Here is a 16,743-nt window from a genome sequence, read left to right as displayed (position 1 = left end):
TCATTTATTGTATCCGTTGCTCCCGATGCGGTCTGCTCTACATTGGAGAGACTGGGCGCCTCCTAGCAGAGCACTTTAGGGAACATCTCCGAGACACCCGCACCAATCAACCAAACCGCCCCGTGGCTCAACATTTCAACTCCCCCTCCCACTCTGCCGAGGATATGGAAGTCCTGGGCCTCCTTCACCGCCGCTCCCTCACCACCAGACGCATGGAAGAAGAACGCCTCATCTTCCGCCTCGGAACACTTCAACCCCAGGGCATCAATGTGGACTTCAACAGCTTCCTCATTTCCCCTTCCCCCACCTCATCCTAGCTTCTAACCTCCAGCAACTCGATCCCCTGACTTGTCCGGACTTGTCCGACCTGCCCAGCTCCTTTTCCACCTATCCACTCCACCCTCTCCTCCCTGACCTATCACCTTCATCTCCTCCCCCACTCACCCATTGTACTCTATGCTACTCTATCCCCACCCCCACCCTCCTCGAGCTTATCTCTCCACGCTTCAGGCTCTCTGCCTTTATTCCTGATGAAGGACTTTTGCCCGAAACGTCGATTTCGAAGCTTTTCGGATGCTGCCTGAATTGCTGTGCTCTTCCAGCACCACTGATCCAGAATATGATCATGGCTGATCATCCTTAATCAGTATCCTGTTCCTGCCTTATCTCCATAACCCTTGATTCCACTATCCTTGAGAGCTCTATCCAACTCTTTCTTAAATGAATCCAGAGACTGGGCCTCCACTGCCCTCTGGGGCAGAGCATTCCACACAGCCACCATTCTCTGGGTGAAGAAGTTTCTCCTCATCTCTGTCCTAAATGGTCTACCCCGTATTTTTTAAGCTGTGTCCTCTGGTTCGGCACTCACCCATCAGCGGAAACATGTTTCCTGCTGACAGAGTGTCCAATCCTTTAATAATCTTATATGTCTCAATCAGATCCCCTCTCAGTCTTCTAAACTCAAGGGTTACAAGCCCAGTCGCTCCAGTCTTTCAGTGTAAGGTAGTCCCGCCATTCCAGGAATTGACCTCATGAACCTACGCTGCACTCCCTCAATAGCCAGAATGTCTTTCCTCAAATTTGGAGACCAGAACTGCACACAAAACTCCAGGTGTGGTCTCACCAGGGCCCTGTACAGCTGCAGAAGAACCTCTTTGCTTCTATACTCAATCCCTCTTGTTATGAAGGCCAGCATGCTATTAGCCTTCTTCACTATCTGCTGTACCTGCATGCTTACCTTCATTGACTGGTGTACAAGAACACCCAGATCTCTCTCAACTGCCCCTTTACCTAAATTAATTCTATTTAGGTAGTAATCTGCCTTCCTGTTCTTGCCACCAAAGCGGATAACCGTACATTTATCCACATTAAACTGCATCTGCCATGCATCTGACCACTCACCGAACCTGTCCAAGGCACCCTATAATCTCCTAACATCCTCCTCACATTTCACCCTGCCACCCACCTTTGTATCATCAGCAAATTTGCTAATGTTATTACTAATACCATCTTCTATATCATTAATATATATTGTAAAAAGCTGTGGTCCCAGCATTGATCCTTGCGGTACCCCACTGGTCACTGCCTGCCATTCCGAAATGGAGCCGCTTATCACTACTCTTTGTTTCCTATCAGCCAACCAACTTTCAATCCAAGTTAGTACTTTGCCCCCAATACCATGCGCCCTAATTTTGCTCACTAACCTCCTATGTGGGACTTTATCAAAAGCTTTCTGAAAGTCCAGGTACACTACATCCACTGGATCTCCCTCATCCATCTTCAGAGTTACATCCTCAAAAAATTCCAGAAGATGAGTCAAGCATGATTTCCCCTTCATAAATCCATGCTGACTCTGAGCTATCCTGTTATTACTATCCAGATGTGTCGTAATTTCATCCTTTATAATAGACTCCAGCATCTTTCCCACCACTGAGGTCAGACTAACTGGTCTATAATTTCCTGCTTTCTCTCTCCCACCTTTCTTAAAAAGTGGTATAACATTAGCCACCCTCCAATCCGCAGGGACTGATCCCGAATCTATCGAACTCTGGAAAATAATCACCAACGCATCCACGATTTCTCGAGCCACCTCCTTCAGTACCCTGGAATGTAGACCATCAGGCACCGGGGACTTATCAACCTTCAGACCTAACAGTCTCTCCAACATCAATTCCTGGCAAATATAAATTCCCTTCAGTTCAGGTCCTTGTGGGCGGCACGGTGGCACAGTGGTTAGCACTGCTGCCTCACAGCGCCAGAGACCTGGGTTCAGTTCCCGCCTCAGGTGACTGACTGTGTGGAGTTTGCACATTCTCCCCGTGTCTGCGTGGGTTTCCTCCGGGTGCTCCAGTTTCCTCCCACAGTCCAAAGATGTGCAGATCAGGTGAATTGGCCATGCTAAATTACCCGTAATGTTAGGTATAGGGGAATGAGTCTGGGTGGGTTACGCTTCAGCGGGTCAGTGTGGACCTGTTGGGCCGAAGGGCCTGTTTCCACACTGTAAGTAATCTAATCTAATTCAGCCACTGTTACCTCAGGGAGATTGCTTGTGTTTTCCCCAGTGAACACAGATCTGAAGTACCAATTCAAGTCTTCTGCCATTTCTTTGTTCCCCGTAATATATTCCCCTGTTTCTGTCTTCAAGGGCCCAATTTTAGTTTTAACCATTTTTTTGCCTTTCACATACCTAAAAAAGCTTTTACTATCCTCCTTTATATTTTTGGCCAGTTTACCTTCATACCTCATTTTTTCTCTATGTATTTCCTTCTTAGTAACTTCTGTTGTTCTTTAAAAGCTTCCCAGTCCTCTGTTTTCCCACTTATTTTTGCTATGTTATACCTTTTCTCTTTTAACTTTATATGTTTCTTAATTTCCCTCGTCAGCCACTCCTGCGGATCTTTCTTCCTTTTTGGAATGAACTGATCCTGCATCTTCTGCATTATACACAGAAATATCTGCCATTGTTCCTCCACGGTCATCCCTGCTAAGGTATTGCACCATTGAACTTTGGCCAGCTCCTCCCTCATAGCTCCATAGTTCCCTTTATTCAACAGAAATATTGTCACTTCCGACTGTACCCTCTCCCTCTCAAATTGCAGATTGAACCTTATTGTATTATGGTCACTACATCCCAATGGCTCCTTCACTTCGAAGTCTCTGACCAATTCTGGTTCGTTGCACAATACCCGATCCAGAATTGCCTTCTCCCTGGTAGGCTCCAGCACCAGCTGTTCTAAAAATCCATCTCTGAGGCACTCCACAAAGTCTCTTTCTTGAGGCCCAATACCATCCTGATTCTCCCAGTCTACCTGCATGTTGAAATCCCCCATAACAACTGTAGTGACATCTTTACGACAGGCCAATTTCAGCTCCTGATTCAACTTACATCCGACATCCAGACTACTGTTTGGGGGCCTGTAGATAACTCCCAAGAGGGTCTTTTTACCCGTAGAATTTCTCAGCTCTATCCACCCTGACTCTACATCCCCTGACTCTAGGTCCCCCCGCGCAAGGGACTGAATATCATCCCTTACCAACATGGCCACCCCACCCCCTCTGCCCGTCAGTCTGTCCTTACGATAGCACGTGTATCCTTGATTATTCATTTCCCAGGCCCTGTCCACTTGAACTCCTATTTCACTCAACCTTACAGCATGATCCCACCCACTCAAATAACAATCACTTACCTTCCCGACCGGCTTTGCGCTCCGACTTCACTTCCACCCAGCTCCCATTGTTCTCTGCTGCAAAAAAAAACTGGCACCACGTTTGCCAACCTCCAGTCTTCCGGCACCTCACCTGTGACTATCGATGATACAAATATTTCAGCAAAGGGCCCAGCAATCACTTCCCTAGCTTCCCAGAGTTCTCAGATACATCTGATCAGGTCCTGGGGATTTATCCACCGTTACGTGTTTCAAGACATCCAGCATGTCTCCTCAGTAGTAAAGACATTTTTCAAGATGACACCATCTATTTCCCTACATTCTATGTCTTCGATGTCCTTCTGCACAGTAAACACTGATGCAAAATACTCGTTTAGGATCTCCTCCATCCCCTGCAACACCACACAAATGCCGCCTTGCTGATCTTTGAGGGGTCCTATTCTCTCCCTACTTACCCTTTTGTCCTTAGTGTATTGAGAAAAGCCCTTTGGATTCTCCTTAACCCTATTTGCCAAAGCTATCTCATGTCCCCTTTTTGCCCTCCTGATTTCTCTCTTACGTATACTCCTACTGCCTTTTTACGCTATGGATTCACTTGATCTATCCTGACACATGCTTCCTTTTTATCCTTAACCAAACCATCAATTTGTTTAGTCATCCAGCATTCCCTACACCTACCAGCTTTCCTTTCACCCTGACAGGAATATACTTTCTCTGGATTCTCGTTATCTCATTATGAAGGCTTCCCATTTTCTAGCCGTCCCTTTACCTGCGAACATCTGCACCCAATCAGCTTTTGAAAGGTCTTGCCTAATACCGTCAAAATTTCTCCAATTCAGAACTTCAACTTTTAGATCTGGTCTATCCTTTTCCATCATTATTTTAAAGCTAATAGAATTATGGTAGCTGGCCCCAAAGTGCTCCCCCACTGACCCCTCAGCCACATGTCCTGCATTATTTCCCAAGAGTAGGTCAAGTTTTGTACTTTTGCAGTAGGTACATCTACATGCTGAATCAGAAAATTTTCTTGTATACATAGAAATTCCTCTCCATCTAAACCTTCAACACTATGGCAGTCTTAGTCTATGTTTGGAAAGCTAAAATCCCCTACCATAACCACCCTATTATTCTTACAGATAAGATTAGATTAGACTAGATTACTTACAGTGTGGAAACAGGCCCTTCGGCCCAGCAAGTCCACACCGACCCTCCGAAGAGCAACCCACCCAGACCCATTCCCCTACATTTACCCCTTCACCTAACACTACGGGCAATTTAACATGGTCAATTCACCCTAACCTGCACATTTTTGGACTGTGGGAGGAAACCGGAGCACCCGGAGGAAACCCACGCAGACACGGGGAGAATGTGCAAGCTCCACACAGTCAGCCGCCTGAGGCGGGAATTGAACCCGGGTCTCTGGCACTGTGAGGCAGCAGTGCTAACCACTGTGCCACCATGCCACCCACTGAAACCTCCTTTCTCAATTTCCCGCTGACTATTAGGGGGTCTATAATACAATCCCAATAAGGTGATCATCCCTTTCTTATTTCTCAGTTATACCCAAATAACCTCCCTGGATATATTTCCAGGAACATCCTAAGTACAGCTGTAATGTTATCCCTTATCAAAAATACCACTCCCCCTCCTCTCTTGCCTCTCTTTCTGGCCTTTCTGTAGCATTTGTACCCTGGAACATTAAGCTGCCAGTCCTGCCCATACCTGAGCCACGTTTCTGTAATTGCGATGATATCCCAGTCTCATGTTCCTAACCATGTTCTGAGTTCATCTGCCTTCCCTGTTAGGCCTCTTGCATTGAAATAAATGCAGTTTAATTCATCAGTCCTACCTTGTTCTCTGCTTTGTCCCTGCCTGCCCTGACTGTTTGACTCGCTTCTGTTCTCAACTGTACCAGTCTCAGTTTGATCTCTTTCCTCACTATCTCCCTGGGTCCCACCTCCCCCACCTTTCTAGTTGAAATCTTCCCGAGCAGCTCTTACAAATCTCCCTGCCAATATATTAGTCTCTTTCCAATTCAGGTGCGATCTATCCTTCTTGTACAGGTCAATTCTGCCCCAGAAGATTCCAATGATCCAAAAATGTGGATCCCATACACCAGCTCCTCAGCCACGCATTCGTCTGCCTTATCCTCCTATTCCTATCCTCACTAGCTCGTAGCACCAGGAGTAATCCGGATATTACTACCCCGAGGACCTCCTTTTTAAATTCCTGCTTATTTTTCTATATTCTCCCTTCAGAATCTCATCCTCTTCCCTTCCTATGTCATTGGTTCCAATGTGTACAATGACCTCCTGCTGTCCCTCTCCCCTTTGAGAACATTCTGCACCCTCTCTCAGACATTCTTAATTCTCGCACCAGGGAGACAACACACCAAATTGGATTTATCACAGCTGGCCACAGAAATGTCCTTCTGTCCTCTGACTATAGAGTGCCCTACAACATTCGATCGTTTGGACCCCAACGTACCCCGCATTGCATTAGCGCCTCTGTGATGGTGTCCAAAACTAGAGGGCATAGGTTTGGGGCGAGATGGGAAAGATTTAAAAGAGACCTAAGGGGCAACAATTTCACACAGTGTGGTGCGCATATGGAATAGGCTGCCAGAGGAAGTGGTGAAGGCTGGTACAATTACATTTAAAAGCCATCTGGATGGGTATGTGAATAGGAAGGGCTTGGAGGGATATCAGCCAAATGGAACCAGATTTACATCTTATCAGCATGGATCTGTTTGATCGAAAAATCCATTCCTGTGTTGCATATCTCTGTCTATTTGATAACAGGTGCTTTATTTCTGTTGATGTAAATATTGTTATAAATCATAGCTGGACACCAAACAGATGTAAAGGAGAGAGAATTCCTCAAGTAGTGCACCATAAGAATCCTGGGAGACCCCTATTTCCGGTTTCCTTCTGAATGAAAGAACATAAATGTTTGTGTTTAATTCCTAATTTTGTTTCAATTTTCTTCTTTGCTCCCCACTACTATGACTCACTCACTGTCTGGATGGTTGACAGACTCGGAGATTGTGGGTTGGGTCTTGATCAGCTGAATGTTTTATTGTTCCACAAGGTGTAAAAGGTGTGGGGGGGCTGAAATCAGAGCTTCAGCAGGAATCCAGCAGAGCTGAGAACAGACCGACATCTTACTCTGTGGGAACAGGGTGATCAACAGAGGACAGAGAAATCAGGACCATGTTATCAGTGCGTTGATTAGCAGTGCCAATCCTCTGCCTTTACCCAGCTTCCCATTCAACTTGAATGGCACGCACCCCTCGATATTCAGGATCCAATCCTTGTCATCCTGAAGCCATGTCTCTGTAAGGAGTCTCAGATCATAATTATTCTCTTCAATGTGTGCAGTCAATTCATTCACTTTTGTTACAATGCAGCACACATTCAAACACAGTCTTCCGTTTCAATTTTTGTGATCTTTTGAATCCAGTTTTGATTGCTGGGACATTTACCTTGTCCCTTTCTATCATTCTCAGGTGCTCATTTTCCACATCACTACATTGCTCACCAGCCTTGATTTGGATTGGCCATGCTAAATTGCCCACAGTGTCCAGGGATGTGCAGGTCAGGTGGGTTAGCCATGGGAAATGCAAGGTTATAGTTTTGTAGGAATAGAAGCAGCAGTAGGCCATTTGGCCCATCCAGCCTGCTCCACCATTCATTAAGATCATTGCTGATCTATCCATTATTTCAGCTCCTCCTACCTGCATTATCCCAAATACCCTTAATTTCCCTACCATGCAAACACCCATCCAACTGTGCCTTGAATATACTTAATGAAGCTGCCTCTACTGCTTCCGTGGGCAGAGAATTCCATACATTCATGACTCTCCCAGAAAAGCACTTCCTCCTCATCTCTGTCCAAAATCATCCACTTTCATCATAAACTGTTGTATTTTTAAAGAATTACTCCCCCTAATCTTGAGGCCTTATCTCACCCACCAGCAGAAATAACCTGAGTGTTGGGAGGGGGAGAGAGAAGAGATTTGGAAGGGTCACTGTGGACCTGATGGGCCGAATGGCTTACACCCACACTATTGGTATTCTATGATATACCACAGTCGTTTTTGCCCCAGATCACAGCACCCAGAACCTCCCATCTTCTGTAAATCGAAAGACAAGTCCCACCCTGCCCTCTTGTATGTGCGTTATCTAACTGCTTAATTGTTTCTAGTGATACAACCCACACCTCCCAATGCTGATGGAACAATGCAATATCTGCAGTACTGAAAATCCTAAGATTCACCGCTCTTTCTGATGCACAGCATTGGAAATATAATGTTGGAGGCTGAAAGAAATGAGCAGCTTAAAAGAAAAACCCACCTACCCCTTCACTGGGCTCCTTGCTCAGCACACTTTACTTCCTGCTGGTAAACCTTCGAGCACTTCATCCCCACAGTGCAATGAATTCCCACTTTCCACCAAAAGCCCGGATGTACTCACTCACTCAGTTGCTGTCTCACAAATGAAAGATTTCATTGTAACTACTTCTGCTCCCAGTAAGGGGAAAACATCTTTGAAAACTGCTCTGAAAGTCCAGTCTTCACAACCACACTTCTGCTTTCACCAAAGACAAATGGAGCCATACAGCATGGAAACAGACCCTTCAATCCAACTCGTCCATGCCGACCACATATCCTAAATTAATTTAGTCCCATTTGCCAGCATTTAGCCCATATCCCTTTCAACCTCCTTATTTATGTCCCCATCCAGATGCCTTTTAAATGTTGTAATTGTACCAGCCTCCACCACTTCCTCTGGCAGATTGCACCACCCTCTGTGTGAAAAAGCTGGCCTTCAGGTCCCTTTCAAATCTTTCCCCTCTCACCTCAAACCATACCCTCTAGTTTTGGACTCCCCTATCCAGGGAAAAGATCTTGGCTATTCACCTTATCCAAGCCCCTTACGAACTTCTCTAAGGTCACCCCTCAGCCTCTGACTCTCCAGGGAAACCACACCCACCCTATCCTTGTAGCTCAAACCGTCCAACTCTGGCAACAGCCTGGTCAATCTTTTCTGAACCCTTTCAAAAGTTTCACAACCTCTTTCCTTTTTGCAGGGAGACCAGAACAGAATGCAGTTCCAACTGTGGCCTAACCAATGCCCAGCGCAGCCGCAACATGAACTGCCAACTCCTTTACTCAGTGCACTGACCAATAAAGGAAAGCATACCAAACGTTTTCTTCACTATCCTATCTACCTGCATCTCCACTTTCAAAGGAACAATGAACCTGCAGTACAAGGTCTCTTTATTCAGTAACACTCCTCATAACTGTGTAAGTCCTGATTTGCCTCACCAAAAGGCAACACCTCATATTTATCTGAATTAAACTCCATCTGCCACTCCGATCAATACTAATTTATACAAAACTTCCTTTCCTCTCTTATTCCCTAAAAGCTGAAAATCTCCATTCCACACACACTCCCTCCATTCTCACTTTGCTGAACCTAATCCCTGCTGTACCTGCTGGTACATGCTGATTAACAGGCCCACACTCAGGGGGGGACCTAAGTGAAACAAACAGAATACTGAATGGCCTTGGACAGAGAGGATTGGAAATGGTTTCCATTGGTAGGAGAGAGCAGGACCCAAGGGCACAGCCTTAGACTATAGGGAAGACCTTTTAGAATGGAGTTAAGGAGAAACTTCTTCAGCCAGAGTGGTGAATCTATTGAATTCACTTCCAGAAAAGGCCAGGTCACTGAGGATAGAGAGGTTCTTGAGTATCAAGGAGATCAAGGGTTATGGGGAGAAAATGAGAGAATGGGGTTGAGAAACCTATCAGCTATGATTGAATGGTGGAGAAGACCTGATGGGCTGAATGGCCTAATTTGTGTTCCTGTGTCTTAAGGTCTCTTGCTGTCCTGGCAACATAGAGTATGAGAATTGGGAGCAGGAGTCATAGAGTCATAGAGATGTACAGCATGGAAACAGACCCTTCGGTCCAACCCATCCACGCCGATCAGATATCCCAACCCAATCTAGTTCCACCTGCCAGTACCCGACCCATATCCCTCCAAACCCTTCCTATTCATATACCCATCCAAATGTCTCTTAAATGTTGCAATTGTACCAGCCTCCACCATATCCTCTGGCAGCTCATTCCATACCTGTACCACCCTCTGCATGAAAAAGTTGCTCCTTATGTCTCTTTTATATCTTTCCCCTCTCACCCTAAACCTACACCCTCTAGTTCTGGACTCCCCGACCCCAGGGAAAAGACTTTGCCTATTTACCCTATCCATGCCCCTCATAATTTTGTAAACCTCTATAAGGTCACCCCTCAGCCTCCGACGTTCCAGGGAAAATAGCCCCAGCCTGTTCAGCCTCTCCCTGTAGCTCAAACCCTCCAACCCTGGCAACATCCTTGTAAATCTTTTCTGATCCCTTTCAAGTTTCGCAACATCCTTCTGATAGGAAGGAGACCAGAATTGCACACAATATTCTAACAGTGGCCTAACCAATGTCCTATACAGCTGCAACATGACCTCCCAACTCCTGTACTCAATACTCTGACCAATAAAGGAAAGCATACCAAACGCCTTCTTCACTATAGGAGAAAAAGAAAGGCTGGAGCGAAATGTTTTTCCCCCAGTAGCTCTGGCTGCTCAACTTTTGTAATGTCTTTTCGCAGGGTAGATAGAGGGTATTCAAAACTAGAGGGCATCCGTTTAGGGGGAGAGGGGAAAGATTTAAAAGGAACCTAAGGGGCAACGTTTTCACACAGAATGGCCTGTTGTGTATGGAATGAGCTGCCAGAGGAAATGGCGGAGGCTGGTACAGTGACAACATTTAAAAGGCATCTGGATTGGTACATGAATACGAAGGGTTGAGAAAGATATGGGTCAAATGCTGGCAAATTGGTCATGAGATTAATTTAGGATATCAGGTTAGCAAGGACCGAAGGTTCGTTTCCTTGCGTTACAACAATATGAATCTGTTTCGACATAGTTGGAACCATTTGACAAGACATACCCATTCAGCCCTTACAGCCTGTCAGCAACAGTGGCCTAACTGCGCATATTTGAAGTGGAGTTTAGATCAGAGTGGTCCTGGAAAAGCACAGCAGGTCAGGCAGCATCCGAGGTGCAGGAAAATTGACGTTTCGGGCAAAAGCCCTCCATCAGGAATAGAGGCAGGAAGCCTCCAGGGTGGAGAGATAAATTGAGGGGGTTGGGAAGAAGGTAGCAAAGAGTACCATTGGTGAATGGGGGTGAGGATGGAGGTGAAATGTCAGAGGGGAGGGTGGAGGGGATAGGTGGGAAGGGAGATTGGCAGGTAAGACAGGTCATGAGGACAGTGCTGAGCTGGAAGTTTGAATCTGGGGTACGATGGGGGGAGGGGAAATGAGGTTCAGTGCGTGGTTGAAGAGCTTCAGGGCAGAGGAGATGACCTGGAGGTTACAGTGAGAGAGAGAGACTCCTGAGATTCTTGTGGAGAGAGGAGGAGAACTTCTTCAAGGTAGGCATCCTTGCAAGAGGATTATAGTAAGGTTAAAATCAACAAAGGTTAAACTCTGGTTTCCAGCATCTGCAGTCCTCACTTTTGCCTGCGCATATTTGAATGCAAGTTTCAGAACCATGTCTGCAGCTTTTTTTTGAAAAAAATTGAACATGTTTTCACTCTTCAATGATGTTTCTGAATATTTCACTTTAGCTATTCTCAGTTTTATAGATCAGCCATTTCTCATGCACCCCTATGTCCCAGGTAGAGTCATCACTATCCATTCTCACTCTCTCTTCTCAGAAGGGCGTGATACAGCAATCAAAGATGGCTTGAGGCATGAGAAAGGACAGGTTAGGGGGTGGGGAAGAGAATGGATGGGGGACAGAGGATGGGGGACAGAGGAAACAGAGAATTACAGAGGGTGGGGGCAAGAGAAAGACTGGAGGGACAGGGTGGAGAGAATGGAGGGGCAGAGGAAGAATGGATGGGGTGGGAGTGGGTTGGGTGAGAGTTAGCACAAATCCCACATTCCCCTGGCGTCAGTGTTCCACAAACTGGAACTCACTCCTCCCATAGCAGACTTGGGGCAATCATTTCTCAATATAGAATCATATAGCCCCGATAGGCCATTCAGCCAATCAAACTCACACTGACCTTCTGAACAGCATTCCACTCAGACCCACCCACTCACATTACAGGCCTGCAGTTCCCCATAGCTAACTCACCCTAACCTGCATATCCGATCCACCCTAAACTTGCAGGTCTTTGGACTGTGGGAGGAAGCCAGAGCATCCAGAGGTAACCCACACAGACACAAGGAGGAAGAATGTGCCAAACTCCACACAGACAGTCACCCGAGGCTGGAATTGAAACTGGGTCCCTGGCACTGTGAGGCAGCAGTGCTAACCATTAAGTCACCATCCCGCCCAGAGCTTAGTCTTTGTAGTTTCTAACTTCTCACCAGAGGCCCTCTCCTCCTGACATTGTTGGACCACACCCGCTGCAACCTCCCTTTCCCACTTCTCCGACCCTGAGCACATCGGTTCCCGAATCCTGGCGCCAGACACACACCGATGCCATCTGGCCTCCTGCTGCCAACTGGAGGGAACCGATACACTCGCTGTCACTATTCTGTCCCTTGCCACCACCTCTCCCTCCCCAACATTGTTCTTACTCCCAGCACCCAGTCATTAGCTCCTCCCCCCTGCAGCTCTCTCTCAGATTCCCTTTACCTGCCTGACACATGCTCACACCCTCATGACCCTGTGCACTGACCCAATCAGAAGGCTCTGTCCAGAGGGGAATGATCATTTACCGAAATAAAGTGTCAGATTAAAGTTACTCCCGTTCCCCCCAACGTGTCTGCAGCCTGGCTACCAGCTCTCTGAACCGAAGGTCCTCCAACATGTGTTTGCCCTGGATCACAGCGTCCAGAACCCCCCACCTTCTGCAAATCGAAAGACAAGTCCCACCCTGCCCTCCTCAATGTGTGTTGTGTAATTGCTTACTTGTTCCTCGTGGCTGAGCAGAGGCTGATGGCCAAGTTCAGTACTCACGAGGATGGCCTCAACCGACCTTGGGTTCATGTCACACTCCAGGTGACCTCAAGTCACTGCATTCTCTTACACGCACACATGCACACACGCATTTACATAATCAGGCACTCATGTGGACCGTCTCTCATACACACGGCCTCTCTCAGATGCACACACATCCCCCACACTCACACCCACAGATGTGCCCTCTCACAGGCTTATAATCCATCAAACACACACTTTACCAAGCATGCACACACACAAACACTCTCTCATGTGCGCTCACACACATGCACACACTCTCTGTCTCATGCGCACACACACAGACATGTATGTCTATGAGGTGAATTTGCATTTGCAGAGTTATATTTGTAGATACATTCTGTTTTGCCCAAAAAGCTCACAATCCGCAGGCAGTCAATCCATGTAAGATTTCACAAACTTTGGAAATGGAACCAGTCTGACTCAAAATTGGGATAGCACCAGCCTCTAACCTGACATCTCTCATGCATTGTGTGGAGTGAGATGTCACCTCTTTTTATAGAACCATAAATTATCTCAAGAATGTGCCTTAAATGAAGTTTTGGGATTGACATATTAATGTTGAACGGAACCATGCAACCTGATTTAAAAGGTGAAAGCTGGAACAACAATCCAGATTTATTCTATATATCATTTCAGTTGTATGACTCTGTAATCTCTGTAATTGGATCCTTGGTCCAGCCTTAACCCGTAGGAAGTATTGCCTCACTTAGAAATTTCAACTGATACACTGTATCCAAGTAAATTTCTCCCGCTCTTTTGCCAGGGCAGGGGTAGTCAACCACACTGCCGTGTCAAGAGTCATGTGTAGGCCAGACCTGGTAAAGGAAGCAGCTGGAACGACTGAGTGAATCCTCTCCCGCAACGGCAGTTTCTTTCCTTAAAAAGGACAAGGGTGGATCAGATGGGGTTTCATTTCCACCCTAAAATGGTTTCATCATTAGCTTCCGAACTCCAGATTTCTGACTGGATTGCAATTCTGCCGCGGCGGGATTCGAAGCCGGAACTCTGCAGAACTGGGTTGATAGTCCAGTCAATATTGGCACTTCGGCCGTCCCTCCTTCAATCCCCCTGCAATGGCATGTGAACTCAGGGTGGGAGGAGCTGGGCACTGACAGCAGGTGAGCGGCCACTCCCCAGTATGGACCCACCGGTGGGCCAGCAGGCCGGAAGAATCGGTTAATCCTTTCCTGCCCTCGGAGCAGGTGGATGACCTCTCCTCAATATGGAGCTGCTGGTGATTCAGCAACGCAGCCGAGCAAGTGAATCCCTTCCCACACAAGGGGCAGGCTTCTCCCTCGTGTGGGTCTGATAGTGCGTCCACAGGTTCCCCACCTGACTGAACCCCCTCCCACACACGGGGCCCTCTTTCCCCTGTGGACCCGCTGTTGCATTGGCAGGTTGCACATCTGACTGAAGCCTTTCCCGCACTCAGGGCAGGTTAACAGTCTCTCTCCGTTGTGAACCCGCTGGTGCGTCAGTCGAGAGGAAGATTCGATGAATCTCTTCCCACACACAGAGCAGATAAACAACCTCTCCGCGGTGTGAACGCATTTGTGGGTTTCAAGCACCGAAGGGGAAGGGAATCCTTTCCCACAGTCCCCACATTACCGCACTTCTCCATTGTGTGTGTGTGTGTGTGTGTTGGGTTGGGGGGGGGGGGGTGTCATTGTGTTGCTCTGGGTTCGCCAGCCAGCTGCAATTACAAACAGAACAGGTATACAGTCTCTGGTCTCTGATGGTGTGGTTTTTATTCCCCAAGCTGAGTAAAGCGATTTTTAGTCAGTGCCCTCAATCTCCCTCACTTGGGTATCTATGTCTCAATGCTCTTCCTGCCACACCAGTATCCAAAATCTCTCAAGCTAACAAAAACATTTATTCTCAATTTGAATGGCTGCTAATATTTTGGTCCCAATGAATCAAGTGACTGTCAGAAGTTGACGTATCATTTGTTTTCAGATTTCTTTCGACATGACTTCCTGCAAAAAAAAATCACAAAATATGTGATCACTGTCAGTGCAGTTAAATGAACATAACATAGGTGACAATTCCTGTAGATTGCCAGATGCCTGCTGATCACACATTATCCAGGACACAGAAACCTGAAAACCCTCATGCAGCCAGATACCTTAAGTGTGTTTGGAGGAAAACTTCATTTAGGTGACAATGATCCGGAACAAGCTGCCTACTAGGATGCTGGGAAATGGAGCTGAATCAGGGACATGACAATGAAATGTTAAGGCTGCTTGAGAAAAGAAAGCCAGTAAAGTTGCTGAATGATTTCCTTCTGTCCTATTCAATGAAAAAGATGACAAGAAATACAGGCCATAACTCCATTACTGCATTAGATTGTGAAAAATAATAGCCATGAAGCTTTTACAACAGCGAATAATATCAGACATACACCATATGAAACAACGCATATGTACATTTTATATCATTAAATACTGCTCAGTTCTATGAGAAACTACCCTCTTAATTGTGAAAATGATGAAAGAAGCGGTCGGTTTCCAAGGTGCAAATTGTATTCAAATAGACATGTCAAACTGAGGGGAAAAAAATGAGAATTCCTTGAAGAGGGACACAGCATCTGAGCACCTTTGCAGAGCCTGCTCCCTCCCTGGGTTCACTCCAGTTGCTACAGGTGAACAGCTCCCTCCCTCCCAGGATGAGGAGTGGAAAGGGGGGAGACATTGCTTTGCTCCCAGATGTTGCCCAGAGGGGGCGGAGTTTCACTCTGAAACTGACAGGGCTACATCTAACGTGAACAATGGCGGGCGGAGACCTCCTGAAGGAGCCAATAGGAGCCGCGGTGTCGGCTGGTGACGCCCCATTTTCCAAGCTGCTTGTTCAGCCATTGGCCAGCCGCCCGCCGTCGCATCCCTAATGAAGGGCTTTTGCCCGAAACGTCGGGTTTCCTGCTGCGCTTTTTCAACACCACTCTCATCTTGACTCCGTCACACAAGCCTATTGTCCGCCGTGCCTGGAGATTGACCAATGGGAATCTCAGGAGGACCGGAAGGAGCCTGGACCTCCTGCCAATCAGAGCTCGCCTATGGCCTGAATGCGGAAGTTGGACCGTGAGTTTCTGAAGCTGCTGCTGCTCCTCTCTCTCTGAAGGAATATTGAGCTTCACCCCAGATTGCAACATCCTTCCTCTGGCCAACATCGGTGAGTACGACACTCTCTCTTTTCTCACCCCTTTTTCATTTTTTTTCATTCTGGGGTTCAATTGTTGACTTGCTGAAAGGGAATAAAATGAAATGAATCCAGGAATGGGGGTAGACTCTGGAAAGGTTGGCTTTGTCTCTGTATTGAAGACATTGACAGGCTTTGCTTCCTTCACTTGGTAGATTCATTTGTTTGGTTAATGCTCTCAATTAAAGAGGGGGGCTTCCCCAAGAGATGGTTCGCATTTAACAGCACAGCAAATTATAATTAGCTGCTTGGCAGTACAGTTATACAGTCATAGTCATAGAATCACACAGCACGGCCTTTTGGTACAACCAGACCATGCCAAACATAATCTTAAACTAAACCTGCCCTACCTGCCTACTCCTGGCCCATATTCCTCCAAACCTTTCCTATTTGCGTACCTTTCCAATCTTCTTTAATTGTACTTGCATCTTACACTTCCTTGACAAGTTCGTTATGCATGTCAACCACCCTCTGTGTAAAACAAAAAAATTGGCCCTTGTGTTTTTTAGATTGCTCTCCTCTCTTATTAGAAATGTGAAATCCCCATATCCTAGGGAAAAAGATAACTACCATTAACTCAATCTATATCACTCATTATTTTATTAACTTCTTGCCTCACTATATACATTCCAGTGAAAGAAAGGCCCAGCCTTTCTTCAAACCTTCTATACCCGGCAACATCCTGGTAAATCTCCTCCGAACTCTCTCCAGCTTGATATCCTTCCTAAAACCGGGTGACCAGAACTGGACAGTGTTCCAGAAGAGGCCTCACCAATGTTCTGCAGAACCTCAACATAACGTCCCAACTTGGACACCCAAAGGAC

The 16,743-nt window shown here is 46.6% G+C and overlaps 1 protein-coding gene across 3 annotated transcripts in view; it reads left to right on the top strand.

Annotated features, from left to right (window-relative positions):
- LOC122543548 (uncharacterized) overlaps positions 1–16,743 on the top strand; it is a 398,874-nt gene that overhangs the window by 372,747 nt on the left and 9,384 nt on the right. For 2 of the 3 annotated variants that reach the window (XM_087974937.1, XM_087974935.1), the window contains exon 1: positions 15,623–15,892. The exons of the other annotated variant lie outside the window; for it this stretch is intronic. The gene's annotated coding sequence lies outside the window, so the exon portion shown is untranslated. Of the gene's footprint in view, positions 1–15,622; positions 15,893–16,743 lie in introns of those variants that run through there. 3 annotated transcript variants of the gene reach the window in all.

The sequence above is a fragment of the Chiloscyllium plagiosum genome, unplaced genomic scaffold, assembly GCF_037043375.1.
Source record: "Chiloscyllium plagiosum isolate Xiang-an unplaced genomic scaffold, Cpla_swu_hap1 HiC_scaffold_27, whole genome shotgun sequence".
Taxonomy (NCBI): Eukaryota; Metazoa; Chordata; class Chondrichthyes; order Orectolobiformes; family Hemiscylliidae; genus Chiloscyllium; species Chiloscyllium plagiosum.
Note: the sequence above shows the minus strand (reverse complement) of the source record. Positions and strands in the feature narration are given on the sequence as shown.